Source organism: Dendropsophus ebraccatus, chromosome 14 (genome assembly GCF_027789765.1).
Source record: "Dendropsophus ebraccatus isolate aDenEbr1 chromosome 14, aDenEbr1.pat, whole genome shotgun sequence".
Classification (NCBI taxonomy): domain Eukaryota; kingdom Metazoa; phylum Chordata; class Amphibia; order Anura; family Hylidae; genus Dendropsophus; species Dendropsophus ebraccatus.
This window is the reverse complement of record NC_091467.1, coordinates 69,156,835-69,175,593: the sequence shown is the minus strand read 5'-3', so window position 1 is coordinate 69,175,593 and position 18,759 is coordinate 69,156,835.

The window sequence follows — 18,759 nt, the reverse complement described above, 5'->3', positions numbered from 1 at the left end:
ACTTTGGGATTTTTTTGCGCTGACGCCGTTTACCGTGCGAGATCAGGAATGTGATTAATTAATAGTTTGGGCGATTACGCACGCGGCGATAGCAAACATGTTTATTTATTTATTTATTTATTTATTTACTTTTATTTATAATCTGGGAAAAGGGGGGTGATTCAGACTTTTATTAGGGAGGGGGATTTTTACTTATAACAACACTTTTTTTTTTTACACATATACTAGAAGCCAAATCGCGTGCACTTACCATTACTGGTCGTATGTGCTATCTGTTTCATCCCAGCTCAGCTGCATCTGTGTGTTTCATTACTGTGACTGGGTCATGTGATCACCAGCCTGACCCAAAGGAAATCACAGTGCTGAGTGTCTTAGATGAAGTAGTCTGTCCTGGAGGAGCTGACTTCCTGTGAACTACAGGATGACCTCATCACCAGGTCACAGACCCCTCCCCTGCCCTCACAGTAGCAACTCTGTGTATACTACTGCTGCTGCCATCTCTAGAGTCAGGATATACACCTCATGGCAATATTCCTTTAAAAGAAAACACATCAAAACTGAACATAATGTGAACTGACACCAAACCATTTATGAAGCGCACCTGGTTGGACTCCACCAGGCAGACAGGAAATTAGGGGAACTATAGTGATGCAACTCCACCCCTTATCTCAGCAAAGCCAGAGGATTTATGGGAAATGTAGGCTGCATATAAATCAATATGGCTGGAGTCCTATACCTGCCATATCAGCTAATAGAGATAAGTAGAAGTCATACACAAGAGACCCTTTCATTATTGTATTATAATAATCTAGGCTAACCTATACAAGCAAAAAAAAAAAAAAAAAATCTCACAGTACTTACATTTTTAACATGTTGCTGCCTTATATGTTACGCTTACCTCTCCGCACTCCCCCTGTGTCCCAATGTGGTCGCCGGTGTCCTTCGCTGTCTATAGTCATTGTTACTTTTAAGACAAGCTCGTCTCAGGAATGACAGCCTGCTCAGCCAATCACTGGCCACCGGGCTGTCCTGTCTCAGTCAATGATTGGCTGAGCAGGCTATCCCTCCTGAGACGAGCTTGTCTCAGAAGTAATTATACCTACAGTCAGCGGGGGACATTGGCGACCACATTGGGACATCGGGGGAGTGTGGAAAGGTAAGCATTACATGTTTGTTAAGTTTTCTCATATATCAGCAACATGTTACAAATGTGCGAGTGCGCCTCTCATTGTGCTCCAGCGTCTACCTGAGATGCCTCCCTTCCCTCACTCTAGGTGGTGTATGTCCTATCTTTATCTTTGTCCCCCTCCTCGGTTTCTTTTATTGGTTTCTTAAGAGTTGGCATTTTGTTCTTTTTGTATATATGTCATGTAGCAACTCTCCAGACTCCGAAGGGAGGATTGTTTCCTTGGTTGGCTAAAGCGGCTTGTGCCGATCTGAGATAAATGTTATATTTTGGGAAACCTTTAAATAAACAATTGATTTTTAAAAAATTTACGAGCGATGGATAACCCCCTTTAATACCTTCTCAAAATGGACCAGAAAATGATTTAATAGCGAGATACACTGAGATTATGAAGAATCACATCCTGCAGTGTTAGGAGTCTACGGATATCCGCATTGACTTATTATAGAAGAAGCGGAGTTACATATCCTCCTCTGATACCAATAATTTATGTCACCGCCAGGCCTGCCTGGTTAGGTGGTCAGCAGCCCACACATACAGGTGGTTCTCTCTCCCTTCACCTCTATGGGAAGTACATAAACAACTATAGAAGCAAGGAGTCCTCAAGTAATAGTCTAATCTATAATGGAAATACCCCTTCAGCAGAACCTGTGAAAACATTCCAGAAATTAACCTTACAGGGACGTAACATTGTAAACTTGTCAGAAGTGATGACATATAGAGGGTGAAAGAAAACACTTTCTCAGCAGGAGATTATAATCTTTCTGTTTGTCTCCTACAGACTGAGAGTCCCGATGGCCATTATTAACCCCAGACATAGGTGTAAAGTCCTTTTTCACAGGATGATGGATCAGTAGCACTGCTTATAAGATGTGTATCTGGCTAAGAAGGTGGATTACCTCCAATAGGTGGCAGTGAGGAGCAAGGTCCTTTGTTTCTGATCTAGAGCTAGTTTGCATATTGCTAGGATATACCATCACTAAGTGATTGAGGGCCCAACTGCCAGGATAAGTGAGATCCCTTGGTTGCCTTCACCACCATGACACATGGAAGACTTGAGGTTTACGGTCAGCTCTCCTACTGATATACTGAACAGGAGAGGAACCCAATGGTCAGAGCAAGTCAACCATCTGAACTAGATGTCTGACTGTGGGCCTGCAGTCTTCGGGAGGACATTTGGCACTGACTGGATAGAGGGCAGCACACATCAAAAGTAACTGAATGTCTGTAGCGGCTGCTGTCCGACCACAAGTGGAGGGCCAAAGGCCATCTTGGTTGCATATGGATATGATGCCCACTGGGAGTGAACAGGATCTGGGGCAGGTTCAGGCCCCCAATGAGTGGAAATGTTGACCATCAATGGAGATGGCTCCTAGAAATGGCTGGATGAGTATACTACCTTCTCCGAACAGGGTTGAGTTTGGTAAACCATTGGGTCTTGTAGTCAGTTAGGGCAAAAGAGGCTGAAATCTCCATGTAATAGGTACAGAGATCAGCCGATGATCGGTCACTGGATGTTCACAGGTTTTGAGGGGTTTATTAGTCACCTGCTAAATAAACTTAGTGCTCGTACCAGGTAGGGGTCCGCTTTGTAATCCAGCCCTTCTACAAGTAGTTGGGTAGAATTCCTTGGTTGGTGGTTACCAACAAAATGTTTGAAGAGGTAGTGGATACGGCAAAGGGAGTCAAAGACCATAAATCAGGGCAAAGATATGGAAGAATACTTTTTTTTGCCCAAATCGAGAAAAACTTTATCTTGATTGAGTTGAAAGGGTGAGGAATAGCAAAGATGGTACAGGCTTATTGTAGCGATGGGTGTTGTGGATCCGCTGTGCCACCACTAGCGATGACATAAGCCGCACCAGGGAGCGGAGTCTAAGAGGCCACTGGTCCTCACCAGTGCCTGCCGCAAGGCGGGATGAGCTTGCTAGTTGCAGTGGCGGGGTGCAGCTGGAGACAAGTAGGCAGATAGGCTGGAACTCAGCAGGAGGCTCGGCTGGAACTGAGACAGCAGTCAGATAGCAGGAATGGCTGGAACCACTGGGCAAGATACACGGGCAGGATACACAGGCAGGAATAAATGGACAAGATACATGGTCAGGATACACAGGCAGGATACCGAGAGCTGGGCCACACACTAATGGGAAGCATGTAGAGGCTCCATCACATGTTGTAGGGCAGGGCTGCAATTTATAGGAGAGCTGCAGAGCATCAGCCAATAAAGGGCACACTGGCCCTTTAAATTGAAGCAGAGTCTGCCCGCACTCCCTAGGAGACAGAGACGCGCCTGTTGAGCTGACAGGGAGACGCAGGAGCCCTAGCACAGAGCAGGAGATGGGGCAGCAGCGGCAGAACCTGCATGGCCGGGGACAAGACCATGGCCTCGACCAGGGGTAACAACGCGACTGTGGCGAGGGGTATGTGCTGGGGCCGCGGATGTGACACTTATAACACACACTGGGTTTCTAACTGGTTTAATTTTTTTTTTAGCTACTTTTTAATTAGTCTTTTTAGCTACTGTGTACAAAAATGTGCTGGAGGAATGTTTATTGGAAAGGCTTATGGGGGTAATGTGTTACTTAACTATGACAAGTCATCTAGTCAACCGAAGGTCATGTTTCGTTTTATGTAATGGGGTCGAAAACACTGATGTCAAGTCTGCATTGTGCCTCTTATCTCCGCATCGTTCATTGTTTACTTCTGGTAGGACCCTCAATTTCCTGCACTTACTTTGAGACCTTCAGTGCTTGTCTGGAGTCAGAAGCTCAAGTTCCTTCCATATCTTAATAGCTTCCTCTTTGTTGGTTCCAAGGTCAAGAGTGTATAAAAGTTTGTTTCATATTATAGCGTAGGGTGCGTCTAATCTTGTCATTCACTTGGCTTCAGATAAAACAGAAGGGCCGACCACAGCTGCCAAGTTCTTGGATATTATCATTGATTTAGCGCATATGTAGAGTGGTTTTCTAGAAGTTAACATTTGTAGTGTTGATGGCAATGCAGGTAAAATACAGAGACTTACAGCTATTCCTATACACACTTACCTCCACCTGCAGAACTATAAATTATGCTCTTGAGGCATGGAGTACATGTCTTTGGCTACTGCAGGTATTTTACCATGGCTGTTTATAGGATTATCTGCACTGCTGTGAAAGGGTTTTACAGTTGAAGGGAGTGTTGTAGAGACCCACAGTGGGGCCACTGTTAATGGAGGGCCCAACATCTAATGTTGATCTGGAGTTGATCAAGGAACCATGGCCAGTTGGGGAGGTTCTGAATACCTAGTACTTTGAGAGAATGTCCCTGGAGTGCTCAATTCCATGACTTATATAAAGCGAGTTTAGGGATCTGGCACCACAGATGGACAATGAAGGGGGTAGCTTATCCCAAGAATCTTTGGAAGTTGATATAAGAGAAAAGAAGCCCAGGATTATGATCGCTTGTGGCGAGCGCTAGGTGGATGAAATGTTAGAAGTGCGGTAAATGGTTAGAGCTTCTTTTAGGTTTTGTTGTTAGAACTGTAGGGCACTTCTATGTGTACCCAGATGGAATTAGTGTAGGATCAGGTCAGAAGTGCAGTATTACGTAAAGCTGGAAGAGCTACAAAGTATTCTGGAGGTTCAACCAGGGCCACCATGTGAGAAATATCCATCTATTATGGTCAGATATTGGAGCTCGGAGAGTGTGGAGGCAGGCTAGATCTGTTCAGCATCAGAACTATGCTGGAATCACATTAGACAATGCTTGTGAAGGTGGTATCGTGATGGACTATAGAGACTTGGAAATAACTTTTGCTCAGCTTCTTAGACCTGATAGAGAAAGTTGGGATGGATGTTTGGTCTTTTGCTGTACAAGAAGAGATTGAAATGTGCTTCATGTGTGGAGGGAGGATTATGTATATGTAATGTATTATCTACAGTATATTCTTGATATGATCTACAGTATATTCTTGATATGGAGTCAAGGCGGGAGTAAGAGAGGTCCTTGAAAAAGATTACATAGCTGTGGTAGCAACTTGGGCTTGGGAAGGGTGTCCTATCTGGAAGACAATGGGTACTTGGGCAATGTGGAGTGCGGCTGATGATAAGGACCCAGAGGCCTTGGAATTATTTCCAGTTGAGTTGGATTGCCTTTAAGATCTCTCCATCAGACATTGATAACCCTGATCACATGGCAAATCTCCGACAGTCATTATAGACAACATTACAAAGCCCAGATAATCTATTAGGCTCTATACTGATTAGAAAGAAACACAACAAAACAATTGCACCTTATGGATTATATGGGTGTAAGATATATAGCTGATGTATAAGTTTCCACCCCCTTACCACCATTCATAAAGGCACATTAGTTCACAATCCCTGACATGTAATCCTAGTCCTCCAAGACTTCTCTCGTGCTGCACCAGTTTTCTGGAACTCCCTACCCAAACACATCAGATTCATACCAAATACCCACAGTTTCAAGCGTGCCCTGAAAACTCATCTCTTCAGGCTCGCCTATAACGTTCCCTAAACTTGTTTCCCCCTTCTGTTGTTTCCCTTGCTCTATATCTGACGGTTCCTGCACTTTATATGTTTACTTGCAATCAGATTTTGGCGCTGTTACTGGCTCATCCTGTATTTCTAACTATGTACAATGGCTGGACCATGGACAAATAAAGCACTTATGCCTGGTGCCAACCCAAATTATAGTCTGTAAGCTCCAACAAGCAGGTCTCGTTTATACTTTGTATTTTATTATTATTATTATTATTATTATTATTATAAGTTTCCACCCCCTTACCACCATTCATAAAGGCACAGTAGTTCACAATCCCTGACATGTAAGGCTGGGTTCACACTGCGTTTTTGCAAACCGTTTTTTGCATCAGTTTTTTTGATCTGTTTTGATCCATTTTTCCATTGACTTCCATTGTAAAAAAAAAATGGATCAAAACGAATCCGTTTTTTTTACGGACGCAAAAACGTAGCTGGCACTACTTTTGTGTCCGTTAAAAAAAAATGGATCCGTTTCGATCCGTTTTTTTTTTTTACAATGGAAGTCAATAGAAAAACGGATCAAAACGGATGCACACTAATGCATCCGTTTTTTCCATCCGTTTTTCATCTGTTTTTTGCAAAAAATGGATGAAAAAAACGGATTGCAAAAACGCAGTATACGTTTCCTCTCTTTGGTTATCCAGGATCATTGTTTTATTTCATGAATGTAAACTTAACTCAACTCAAAATAATCATAGAGACAAAGATTTATTTCAACTTTTTTTTCTTACTTTCACCACATTCCCACGCGGTTAGTATTCGGCAGCACTGACTTTACATTGTCTAACTTGGCCCATTTATCTGGTGTAGCTGGGTCAGGTTTGTAGTTGTAGCAATGAGCAAATCAGGATTCGTTTAGCTCGCTGTCTGCCCGCTCCGAGGAAAAGGTGGACACAGCTCGGGGAGCGTCTGGAGAAAGTGGATTTGTGTCTCCACCTTCTCCACGGAGCGGGCTGAAAGCTGGATTCAAAAGCCGAATCCTGCTCCCCTCATCTCTATTTGTAGGCGTTCTGTCTTGTATATACATTTTTATAGCACTGATGTCAGAGCTTTGTAATGTTCACCAGTCTCTCCTGCAGCATAGCCGACCACAACATGATGCTGCCCCACTGGGCTTCATGGTTAGTTTGGTGTTCTTTGGCTTCCATACTCTCTTTTTTTTATATACATAACCATGGCCATTGTGACCAACCACTTCCAACTTCCCACCTGAGTATATTTCTTCTTTTCTTTCTGCCCCATGAGCAGTAACCTGACCTTTTGGAGCAATGGCTGCTTGCCCCCTTCATGTCATGGGCACCCCCTGCCTGCCCACTTACTGAGCACTGTGTAGACCTATCAAAAAAGTTTGCATTTTATTGTAAACAACTTGCACAAAATTTTGTAACTTTTTGTGACTCTTTCTTTATATTACCTGACAGGGTTCTGATTTCTGGTAGATGTGAATCTCATGAAAACAATCTATGTTTATTAGTGATGTTTTTTCGTGTTGTTACTGTGGAGCTCATGTGGGTTTCAGCTATAAGTTTATGTCTATAGATTATCCTGGCTGGTGGTTTGTTTGCTGAGGTTGCACATTATGTTAATGGGGATTTTTGTCCCCTGGCGCCATGCCGTCAGACTATTTGTGACTTGTACGAGCAGGTTTATCATGTATACACAGTTTGGTACCTGCTAACTAGACAGAGTAATGTTATGCAGGTGGACTACTCCCAATAGGGGCGCCATGTGTCTGAGCTGCGGGGCCGGAGAAGAATGAAACCATGGTGGTGCAACAGTCATGGAACAGATTGTGCATGGCAGTGGTTGACAAAAATGTTTAGGAGAGCCTCCCATCATGGGTTAAGATAAGTCAGTGATGTTGTATAGGTTCTGTCACTGAGACTGATATGCCTGTAGCTGTAGCTACCATGGCTAGGTCTGCTATCCATGTAGACATAGGCAGGTTTGCCAACAATGTAGGCACGGCTAGGTCAGCCATCCATGTAGGCATGGCTAAGTTGGCCATCCATGTTGACACAGCTAGGTCTGCCATCCATGTAGGCACAGCTAAGTCTGGCATCCATGTAGGCACGGCTAAGTCTGGCATCCATGTAGGCACGGCTAGGTCTGCCATCCATGTAGGCATGGCTAGGTCTCTGCCATCCATGTAGGTATGACCAGTTCTGCCATCCATGTAGGCACAGCTAGGTCTGTCATGCATGTAGGTACGGCCAGTTCTGCCATCCAAGTAGCCATGGCCAGGTCTGTTATCCATGTAGCCATGGCCAGTTCTGTTATCCATGTAGCGATGGCCAGGTCTGTTATCCATGAAGCCACAGCCAGCTCTCCCATTGGTGTAGCCATGGCCAGGTCTGTTATCCATCTAAGTACGAGAAGTGAGTCCAAGAGTGATAACCGTAATGCAAGTTCAGTGGTGTGGTTATTGCAGTCACGGCTGTGACCTGGTCCATAACTTAATGGGCCCAAAGGCCCCTCACCACTTTATGGTTGACAAATTATACTGTATCTGTCCTGCTAAAGCAGCGCTAAAATGTTCAGCAGTCTATGGAGATCTGTGTAGCAGCACTAACAGGTGCAGTGCCATAAAACAAGGGGCTGGGAAGAACTCTGTGTTAACCCTTTTCTCTCCATTTGTTAGGACACTCTACTACCACCTATGGTATCTGCCTGTGCTGTCCAACAACGAGGGTTACAAATAAATAATTTTTATGTCTGTATAATATAAATTGGTTTCCCCAATAATATGTATGGCCAAGACTAGATTAGCATTACAGTTCCAGGACCTCCAGCTCCAGGCCCCATTCTCCTGGGGTGGCATGGACCTAATAAGAGATGGCCTCTCTCTCTCTCCTCCGTGTATGTTAAAATAAAAAGACAGGGAACAAGAGGGATTTGATCACTCATCGAATATTTATCGAATATTCGCTCATCGAATATTTATCGAATATACGCCGAACTATTCGATACGATCGAATACCTTACTATTCGATCGAATATCTATACGATCGAACAGTATTCGCTCATCACTAGCAAATATTCATACTGCTTGAAAATGCTCAGATTCTTTGGGAGAATTCACAGAAAATGTAAAAACACAGATGCCTTTTGAGCATGCTACGCTCTTGTTCACATCATCCGTGCAAGGCACCCCTGAAACAGGTCTGAGTTTTTACATACCCCATATCATAGATTTTTAAAGGAGACATGTATTTTATTAATTATAGAGGATTAAAAATAAGTGTTACCTACATGGTGCTAGAGCCTTTCCTTATCCTGTGGATACATCATCATGGTTTTTCCCCTAAAACTCCCTTCTATCCCCTCTATCCTGAGAAGCATCCTGCCGAACAAGTATTGATGGCCTATCCCTGGGAAACCCGTTGGAGGACGGACACACCTGTAATCTTGCTTCCTTGTCCCCTGTGGTTTCACCAGGTACTTTGTGGTTATTATAAGCATCCGTCTCTGATAGAACATTGTTGCTGATAAGGCAGGGGAACAGACAGAAATGATTTCTTCCGCTTCCATCCAGGACCTGCTCAGCTATAATCGGCCACTATATACTAAGGAAATTTTTCAGACTTTGATGAACGATGAAACTGCTTAAAATGTCCTAATGCTGTATCCCGGACGTCCTGCTTTCACTATCTTTATAGTCAAACAGTAAACGGAGGAAACAACATTCGGTAGTCTCGTCTAATCATCTCTCCTTCTAATAACTCATTTCCCTTACAGTCTGGTTTACGCACTTCCGTACCGCTCTTACTCGAGTCTCAACGTATTTCCTGATGGCCAAATGCAACTGCAACCAAAATGTATGGATTCTTCTGGATCTCTTTGCTGCATTGGACCCAGTAGATCACCAACTTCTCCTCACTACAACCCACTCCATAGACTTTAATGACTCCATAGACCTTGAGGCCCTATTACACGAAGCAATTATCAGCCATATTTGGCCGATTAGCGGCCATCAAGGCCTATAATAGCTTTGTGTAATAGAAGGCAACAATCAGCTGACATGCATGATGTCGGATGATCATTTCTTTTAATGTCTTTCAACATGTTAAAAAAAACGAGGAACAATATGTTATGTCTGTATAACCTCATGTAAAAACCTACAAGGGCCCTAAAGTAAGAAGTCAAGGGGGTTCTCGGTTACTCTTCCACATACTTCGGTTGAAACCATGAAACAGCTGTCTGGCTTGGAAGGGATCTATTACATGGAAAGATTATAGTGCGAAAAATCGTTTTAACATTCAAATTTAAAGGAGAAGTCTGGCAAAATTTCTTAAAGTATTGCATTGCCCCCAAAAGTTATACAAATCACCACCATACACTTATTATGGGAAATGCTTATAAAGTGTTTTTCCCTGCACTTACTACAGGCTTCACTTCCTGGATAACATGGTGATGTCACTTCCTGGATAACATGATGATGTCACGACCCGACTCCCAGAGCTGTGTGGGCTGTGACTGCTGGAGAGGATGATGGAAGAGGGACACTGAGGGACACAGGGCACTGGAGGGACACTGAGCATCCCCCTGCCGTCATCCTCTACAGCAGCCACAGCCGCACAGCTCTGGGAGTCGGCTTGTGACATCACCAGTTTATCCAGGAAGTGACATCACCATGTTATCCAAGAAGTGACATCACTATGTTATCCAGGAAGTGACATCACCATGTTATCCAGGAAGTGACATCACCATGTTATCCAGGAAATTACATCATTATGTTATCCAAGAAATGACATCACCATGTTATCCAGGAAGTGACATCACTGTGTTATTCAGGAAGTGAATCCTTGATGCAGTAGTAAGTGCAGGGAAAAACACACTTTATGTGCTTTCCCCATAATAAGTGTATATTGGTGATTTGTATAACTTTTGTGGGGCAATACAATACTTTTCTAAAAAATTTTGCCGGACTTCTCCTTTAAGAGATAATCTTTCCATGTATATGCAGGCAACAATCAAATGACTATTAATTTGTGTGTTGTTGATCACATCTTTGACCATAAAATTATCAATAATCATTTGTTAATCATTCAGTGTATGCACACATCGTTCGTTCTTTAATATAGTCGTAAGAGTATACTTACGATTGTATTAATGATCTTAATCATGATCATAACTAACGACTATGGTTCTGTGTATTATGGTAAATGATTTCAGATTGTTCACAAAAGCTCTAGTTTGAAATTGTTTATCATTAATTTGAGGAAATAATAAACAGCTTTGTCTACTAGGACCCTAAGGGGGGCATTTATTAAGTCCGGCGTAAAAATTTGGGCGGAACAGATGGTAAATCGTGTGGACTCTGAGTCCGCGCCCTCTGTTCCGCCCACCACACGCCCCCTTTCCGCCCCCTTTCCGCCCCCTTTCCGCCCCCTGGCGTACTCGGGGGAAAGTGGCGATTTGCGAATATTTTATTAATATTTTATTGTTTGCGAATAAAAAAATACGCAAATCGGCACTTTTTGCCGAAAATCATCCGTTCGCCGGATGATACATGTGGCCCTAAGTCTCCACACCTCTTTACGACGCTCTCCTTAAGTAGTCTTAGTAGGCCATTTGGTCCCAACACAACAGGCCCCTTGATAGCCAGCCAATACCCTTCTCTACACTGCCGAGGGGCAATAACCCCAAAACAGTAGTCTATAGATGGGTAATCTTTCCTTTTGAAAAGATTTCTGGTTTGACATATACAGTATCCCTGGTTATGGTTTAAGATTCCTAGTGGGAGTGAAGCACTGCCTTGAAGGGAAAGCCACTTTTCAAGGTAGTAAGAGAGAACTGCATATCCTTTCTTCCCAGATTATAACTCACCTGTAAGTCTCCATTTGTCTTTTTGATGATCTCCCCAAAGAGACACATTACCCCTTCTGGTCCTGCTACGATAGCCCTCCAACAGCAAACCAGCACCCTGCTCTGTACTGATGAGGGGCGTTAACTCTAAAACAGTTGTCTATAGATGGGTAACCTTTTCTTATGGAGAGATTTTCGCTTGGCATATATTCCCCAGTCATATTTTTAGACTCCTAGTTCGAGTGAACGCGGAAAAGTTGGAGGAAAAGGGCTACTTTGCATATCCTTTCTTCACGAGGTTAAACCAGAACATGGGAAATCAACCAGTTTAGAACCTAAAACAACACAAAGAAAATTTTTGACACTTCAGTTAAGACATCTGGCCCTCCAGGAAGCCCCAACAAACTACTAGTATTTCACAAAAGGAAAGAATTTGCCTCGTATTGTGAAAAGCAGGTGGAAAAAAGGATTAACGTTCCCTTTTATGGTTCAACTTTCAGTTGGAGATAGAAGCTCCTGAGGTAGACCTCTGATATATGCCACTGTATAGTTATCCAGTGATTGGTTCCATCATATAGTTGAGCTGGTCCATGGCCTTGTGCATTTATTTAGAGTACAACGAGATGGATATCATCCTGCTTAGCTTTATAGATTAGACAAATGGACGTTATACTATTATCGTGGGCCTCGACATCCATCACAAATCCTACTTAGGGGGAATCATGTCCACCAGAAGAGAGAAAGTCTAGACAAAGTCATTGTGTCGGTCTACGCCCCCCGTATGCAAGTAGGAAGAACTCTATCGATCAAGCTGCCAAGAACCTTCCCAACTACTTGGCCAATTTACAACTATAATTTCTCTGAAGTAGACAGAGAGTGAATCATACATCATTGCGAGAAGAGAGTGAATCATACATCATTGCGATAAGCAACATAAAACTGGTAGCTGGTTCCTATAATTATTGTGAGCAGACGTGCTGCTGCTCACCTCCGTCATCCCTAGTGTGAACATGGGTGGATCCTGTCTTGGCCTAATTAATATATTCTGCATGAACAGTTAACTCTTTGCCTTGCCAGTGATTGACAGCTCTACCCTCCTGTCTTAAGGCCCTATTACACTAAGCGATTATCAGCTGTATTTGGCCAATTATCGGCCATTATGGACGATAATCGTTTTGTGTAATAAAGCGACACCATCAGCTGACACGAACAATGTTGGCTGATCGTTGTCTTCATTGTATTTCAACAATAGGCATATGGGCTCCACTGATGATCTTTACATCTAATAATGGTCCAGGAAGCCCCCCCCCCCCCAACAGGTCAATGTTCACTTGCTCCTGGAGATAGCCCCGTTTCTTAGGGGCTTTAGTTCTTGTCTACCCCAATCACCCCTGGGACCGGTACCTGGCTTCCTTCAAGATTCATTCACTGTGCCTGATGCCTGCTATAGCGTAAAACTTGCGTGTCTATATTTAGTTCTCACCCTGTGATATCTACTTTGACTTATTGGTTTCCTGGCTTGTGTTCCTGACTATGTCTTTGTCTCCTGACTTGGTCTGTATTTTAGTCCTCTGGTTGTTTGACTCTGATTTGCCTCATCGACTCTGTTTATTGCTTAGTGACTTTGTTTTGGTATCCACTTCTCCTGGTTTGACCCTAGCTTGTGACTACCCATCATTGTGTATTTTTGTCCTTATCTTGAAATTGTCTCACATTCCCCTGAAGAGAAAGCAAAGAGACATTCCTGAAGCTTGTCGGAATGATATATGTAATGTCAAATATCTGAAGAGGATCTGACTATTTTTTCTTCTAAAGTCAACATTTTCTATTGTTTATGCATGCCTTTTTCTTTGTTTCTTTATCTTTTTCATGGATGGCAAGTTTTCATCACCATTTGGATTATTCATCTGTCATATTAACTGAAATGGGTTATCCAGGCAGCTTTCTTCCACAAACACCACCATTCGTGCCCTCTGTTTGGGTGATTTTTTTACCTCAGTTACATTAAAGTGAATATTGCCGAATTGTAACATCACACACAACCTGAGGATGGGGGGGTGCTGTTTGTGCAAGAAAGTAGTTGTGTTTTTACTATTCCTGGATAAGTAATTATTTTAATTATATTATATTTCAGTTGATATTCTTTGTTATTATGGATTTGCATTGTCATTGTCATAGTCATTGGCAGGTGGATTTTCCAAAAAGCTGCCTTAATCGCCCGTTCTGCTGATACTTCCATCCTGGTAAATACCCCCATGACTTGACTCCCTGTAATCTGCAGTACTGGACAAAAAGTAGAAGTTACACCAAACGGTGGCACTCCATCCCAATATCTGCTTTTGCCTAGGAAACCCCGTGGCAGTAAGCAAAGACAACACTGGACCAAGGAGAGGTAAGTATGATATCAGTGTCTTTTTTTTGTTTTATTAATTTTAGACTGTCAGATTTTATGAGCTTCATGATGACTTTCTTGTTATCTTTATATTTTTATTGTATCATTATACTTTCTATTTCCATAATTTTTTTTTTTTCAGATGTTTTATTTTTTTGTTTGTTTGCTTATTATTGGGCTGACACGCTAACTCCCTTATTAGAACCATCACACCCATCTCTATCAAGGGTACCAGGAAGAGACAGATACCATCAGGCCGTGAGTAATAAAAATAAAGATGCATGCTGGTGTTATTAGGGTTAAAGGCCCATACTCTATGCCCTTCTCAACCTGCTAGTACTAGGCTGCTGCTGTTTGGATTACACCTGGCTGATTATTCAAAAGAAGTAAGCACAGAATCTAGCCCTAGGTTCTAACAGTAAGCCAGGAATACATACACCATCCCTAGCTTACTGTGCCTATTTTTGCATTTGAAATTACGCAAAGTAGCTGGTGTTCATGTTCTATTAAAATATCACTGTGCTATTAGTGGGTCATGGGGTTGGCGCTGGTTACATTTGTAGATATGGCCGAAATTACGGTTGGAGGAAGGGAAAAAGGGGTAACTTTGCTGTGCACTACATCTTCGTATAACTAGATAAACCTATAACTAGGTCTCCCACTGCCACTATGGCTAGCCACAATGACAATATGGGCATTAACATACTGGTCCCATAATTGGTCTTCTACACACAGGCAAGTCATATAAATATTCTTTTATACCATAGACTGTGATTATTGCAATTAATAGCGGAATTAGGATTATTATTGGGAATTTAAAAAAACAACCCTGTATTCATTGCCAGAACAAATTCCTGTGTAATTAAACAAGTGGGTTGAGATTTCAAGCCAAACCTTTATTGAGTATGCATACCTAACCATGTCTGAACACAATACACATCATGTCATCCATATTCATTGTAGGTTTTCTTTAGCCTCTTATATCCCTGGGCTAAAGCATACCCTGTAATTATATCTCTGTGGGAAATTTGTTTAGCCATTAAATCAGTGCATAGGTAGCAATCAATAAATATTTTAAAATTAACTGGAAGTTATGGAAAAAAAAAAAACTTTAAATGTGACTAGATCCCACCAGAAGTTATTGATCCCACCAGGTCTCATTGTTAAAACCCGCTGAAATCAGGAGATATAGTGTCAGAGACTTAGCCATAACAGAAATACGGCGCGGGAGTGGATGGCACTGTATCTCCTGATCCCAGCTGGTCTCAGCAGTGTGACCTGATGGGATCAGTAATCAATGTCTGATAACACGTCAACAGTTATTTTTAGGGACAAGTACTCTTTAAAATTTTAAAACTGATATAAAGTTTTTTTTTTTTTTTAATGTCTGCCGTATCCCACAATACGGGGTCTAAATCTACTGTTTTAATTTTTTTCTTATGCTACCTTTATATTTTGCTTGTTTCTCTATGTTTCTATGTTTCTCTAAATTGTGATTTTCGATTTTGACACTTTTACAACAACATGCTTTAACAAGTTTGTCCTTTGGTAAAAGTCCCAGTATTGTAGCTACTATAGTTTTGGCTGTTTTAAGGAAATTTGTTAAGATGCGATTCGCAAATCTTGAGTTTTACCAAATTTGTTAAGATGCGATTCGCAAATCTTGAGTTTTACCAAATTCACGAAGCTCGCAAAATGAATTTTCAACTGCTTTGCTCTTCTCTACTCTCTACTCTTATCTATCAAAACACCAACTTACCGTGCATAAGTTTTTACTGATTCTGGTCCTAAGGGTTGACCTCCACCTCTTCCGGCTGGACACCACATCTTAAAGATATCTTATTATACAGTAATGTGTATTAAACAGTTTCCATTTTTTCATTGACGTTAAATCATTTTTCTGTACTCAAAAAGCAATTTCCCAGCCCTCCCCCCCCCCCCCCTCACTTCTTATCTGTGCATTATAAGGCAAATCTGTCTTCATTACAGAGAAGCCAGTGAAGACAGGTTCTGCTGTAACCATTATATGCTATGGAGGGCGGAGGGGCCGAGGGAGATGAGTGAGCAGGAAGAGGAGACATGAAGGTCAGCTGTTTGTAGACTGTCTGGGCACCTAAAATGCTGGATTCAGAGATCAGAAAGGTCAGTGCTTATCTACGAACTTGAGAGAAGATTGCAGGGTGCTGTGCTGTGCAGGACTGATATTTCTCCTCTCTGCGCTCACTTACTCCTCTCAACCCCTCCCCCCTCCATAGAGCATAACAAACCTTTTTTTTTTTTAACTTTTCAGATAGTTTTATATTAACAAAGCCACAACAGCCTGAAGCTGTCAAAAGTGATATCATGGACCAACCACAGAGGCACAGAGAGTGAAAGTCTCCCAGCCTGTGGATTCAGTGTGTATACAGAGGTTAATGGACCGGCTGGTAAAGCTTCTCTATAATTCCAGTATTGTTAGCAAAATAAACATATACAGGATTTCTATATACAATTCCAAATGAATTATTTCCTTTAAGCCAATTTTAAAATTGGTTGATTTTGATTTATTTACTTATTTGCAAATTAGTTAAAAAAAAAACTTTAGAGAAGAACTATGAGCAGGTTAGACAACTCTAACCTGCTGATAGCCCCCTATTGTTTATCGGGCCCTGAGGATGAAGGTTTGCGTCTTACCTCTCTCCTCTGTCCCATTCCCGTGCTGTTAGCAGTCTAATCCTCAGTCCAGAGCACCATTAGGAGCACTGCCCCGCACCGCTAACAGCATAGGAATTGCGCCGAGGAGGAAGGTAAGAGACATACAGCACTCAGTGGGAAATAGTGGACTATCAGCCATATTTTGCAAATATGTGAAAACACAGAAAAGGCTATGCTCACACACTGTTGAAACTGAGTGGATGGTCGTCATTTAATGGCACATAATTACTGTTATTTTAAAACAACCGCCGTAATTTGACATTAAATGACGGCCATTGACTAAATTTCAAAAGAGTGTGAACATAGCCTGTCTGTGTTTTGAACTTGCAGCCCTGTGCCAAACGGCTGTGGCCTAGAGTGTGTGTGCATTAGGCTGGCACAACCTCTCCATCCCTCCTCCCAGCCCTCCTCATCATAGGCCCCGTGCACACAGAGCAAAAGCGGCGGAATTGTCAGCCGCAGAATGCCGCCAGCCTCCGTGTCATGACGACCCTCTATGGGAGGCTGTCGCGTGCCACATCTCTCGGCACTGAAGAATCAACATGTTTATTCTTCAGTGCACAGAGAGGAGCCGCGCAAGCCTCCCACAGAGTGTCATTATGACCCAGTGGTTGGCGGCATTCCGTGGCGGACAATTCTGCCACTTTTTGGCACAGATACTCTAGGCCATGGCCGTTTGGCACAGGGCTGCAAGTTTAAAAGTTGTTTTTTAGGACAATAACTGCATCACCTGCATTTACAGTGTCATTTGTCCTCAATGGCTCAGAATGTCTGGGTTACTTTCTCTTCTATTAATAGTTTCTGTAAATGAGGACATATTTGCTGTTTATGAGAAGCAGAATTTCGTGGCCAAGTGTCAAACTAGCAGAACAGATATTTCCAGGGTGTGTGACAAATTATGGGAAAGAACTAGAGATGAAGGAATCGGGTTCAGGTTCGAGTCCATCCGAACCCGAACGTTCGGCATTTGATTAGCGGTGGCTGCTGAAGTTGGATAAAGCTCTAAGGTTGTCTGGAAAACATGGATACAGCCAATGACTATATCCATGTTTTCCACATAGCCTTAGGGCTTTATCCAACTTCAGCAGCCACCGCTAATCAAATGCCGAACGTTCGGGTTCGGATGGACTCGAGCATGCTCCAGGTTCACTCATCTCTAGAAAGAACCTTTTATGTTCAGGCAAAGTCTATATGAGATTTATTTTTCCCCAGATATGTTGCCTGTTCTGGTACAGTATGTGCACGTTCTCAGTCTACAGGACATTCCACTACAAGTTGTAGAACCTCAAAACAGAAAAAAAAAAAGAAGAAAAGCATGAGTGACCTTGACCTTGTGATCCCACTACTCATGTAGTTTTACATGGTTTCCTTCTCTATTGGTTTATGCTTTTGGAGTTTTCACTAGAAACAAGAGACTATTTACCCAGTGAAGAGCCAAAGAAAACCATCTGTTCACCTATAAAAATGTTTTTTTATCGTCGAGTCGGAGACGTAAGTATTACTTTGTACCAGGTGTGTATGTACCACATAAGAAATAACACATGCACACTCAATGGGTACAAACATTGAGTTCATGTAAGGGCTTTGCTTTATCAGGAACATCTCATGTACACAGTGATTTGGTCTTGATGACTATAGATATGGCTGGGCATGGAATTTGAGACAACAAGGTAGCAATTTCAATTTAAAGACGCCAGCGCTGTAGAGTGTAAAACCAATTGTCGGCAAACCAGAATTGGTCAAGACTTGGTGGAGGTTCTACAAAAGTCAACCTAAGAAAATTTCCCCCCTAAACCAGTACTGGACGTCAACTTAATGTAGCTCACAAGGAACATCAACCTTACTGCTAAGTTTAAGGTTGCTAAAGCCCATCAGATGTCATGTTCCACCACATTTAGAACATATCCCCGAGGTCTACATCTGAGAAGAACATGATCGCTACAAATACGGCCACCAAAGAGCAAGAGCAAGTAACTAAGGATAGCGAATGGAAAATTCCACAGAAAGCAGATGATGCAATAGACTGTGATGGAATGTGCCCAATCCCCCCAGGTAACGCTACATACCTGTCTACAAGACCTGGCCGCATCTCAAGAATGCTGCTGTTTAGTGTGGCCGGTGGCAAAGATTATCTAATTCCA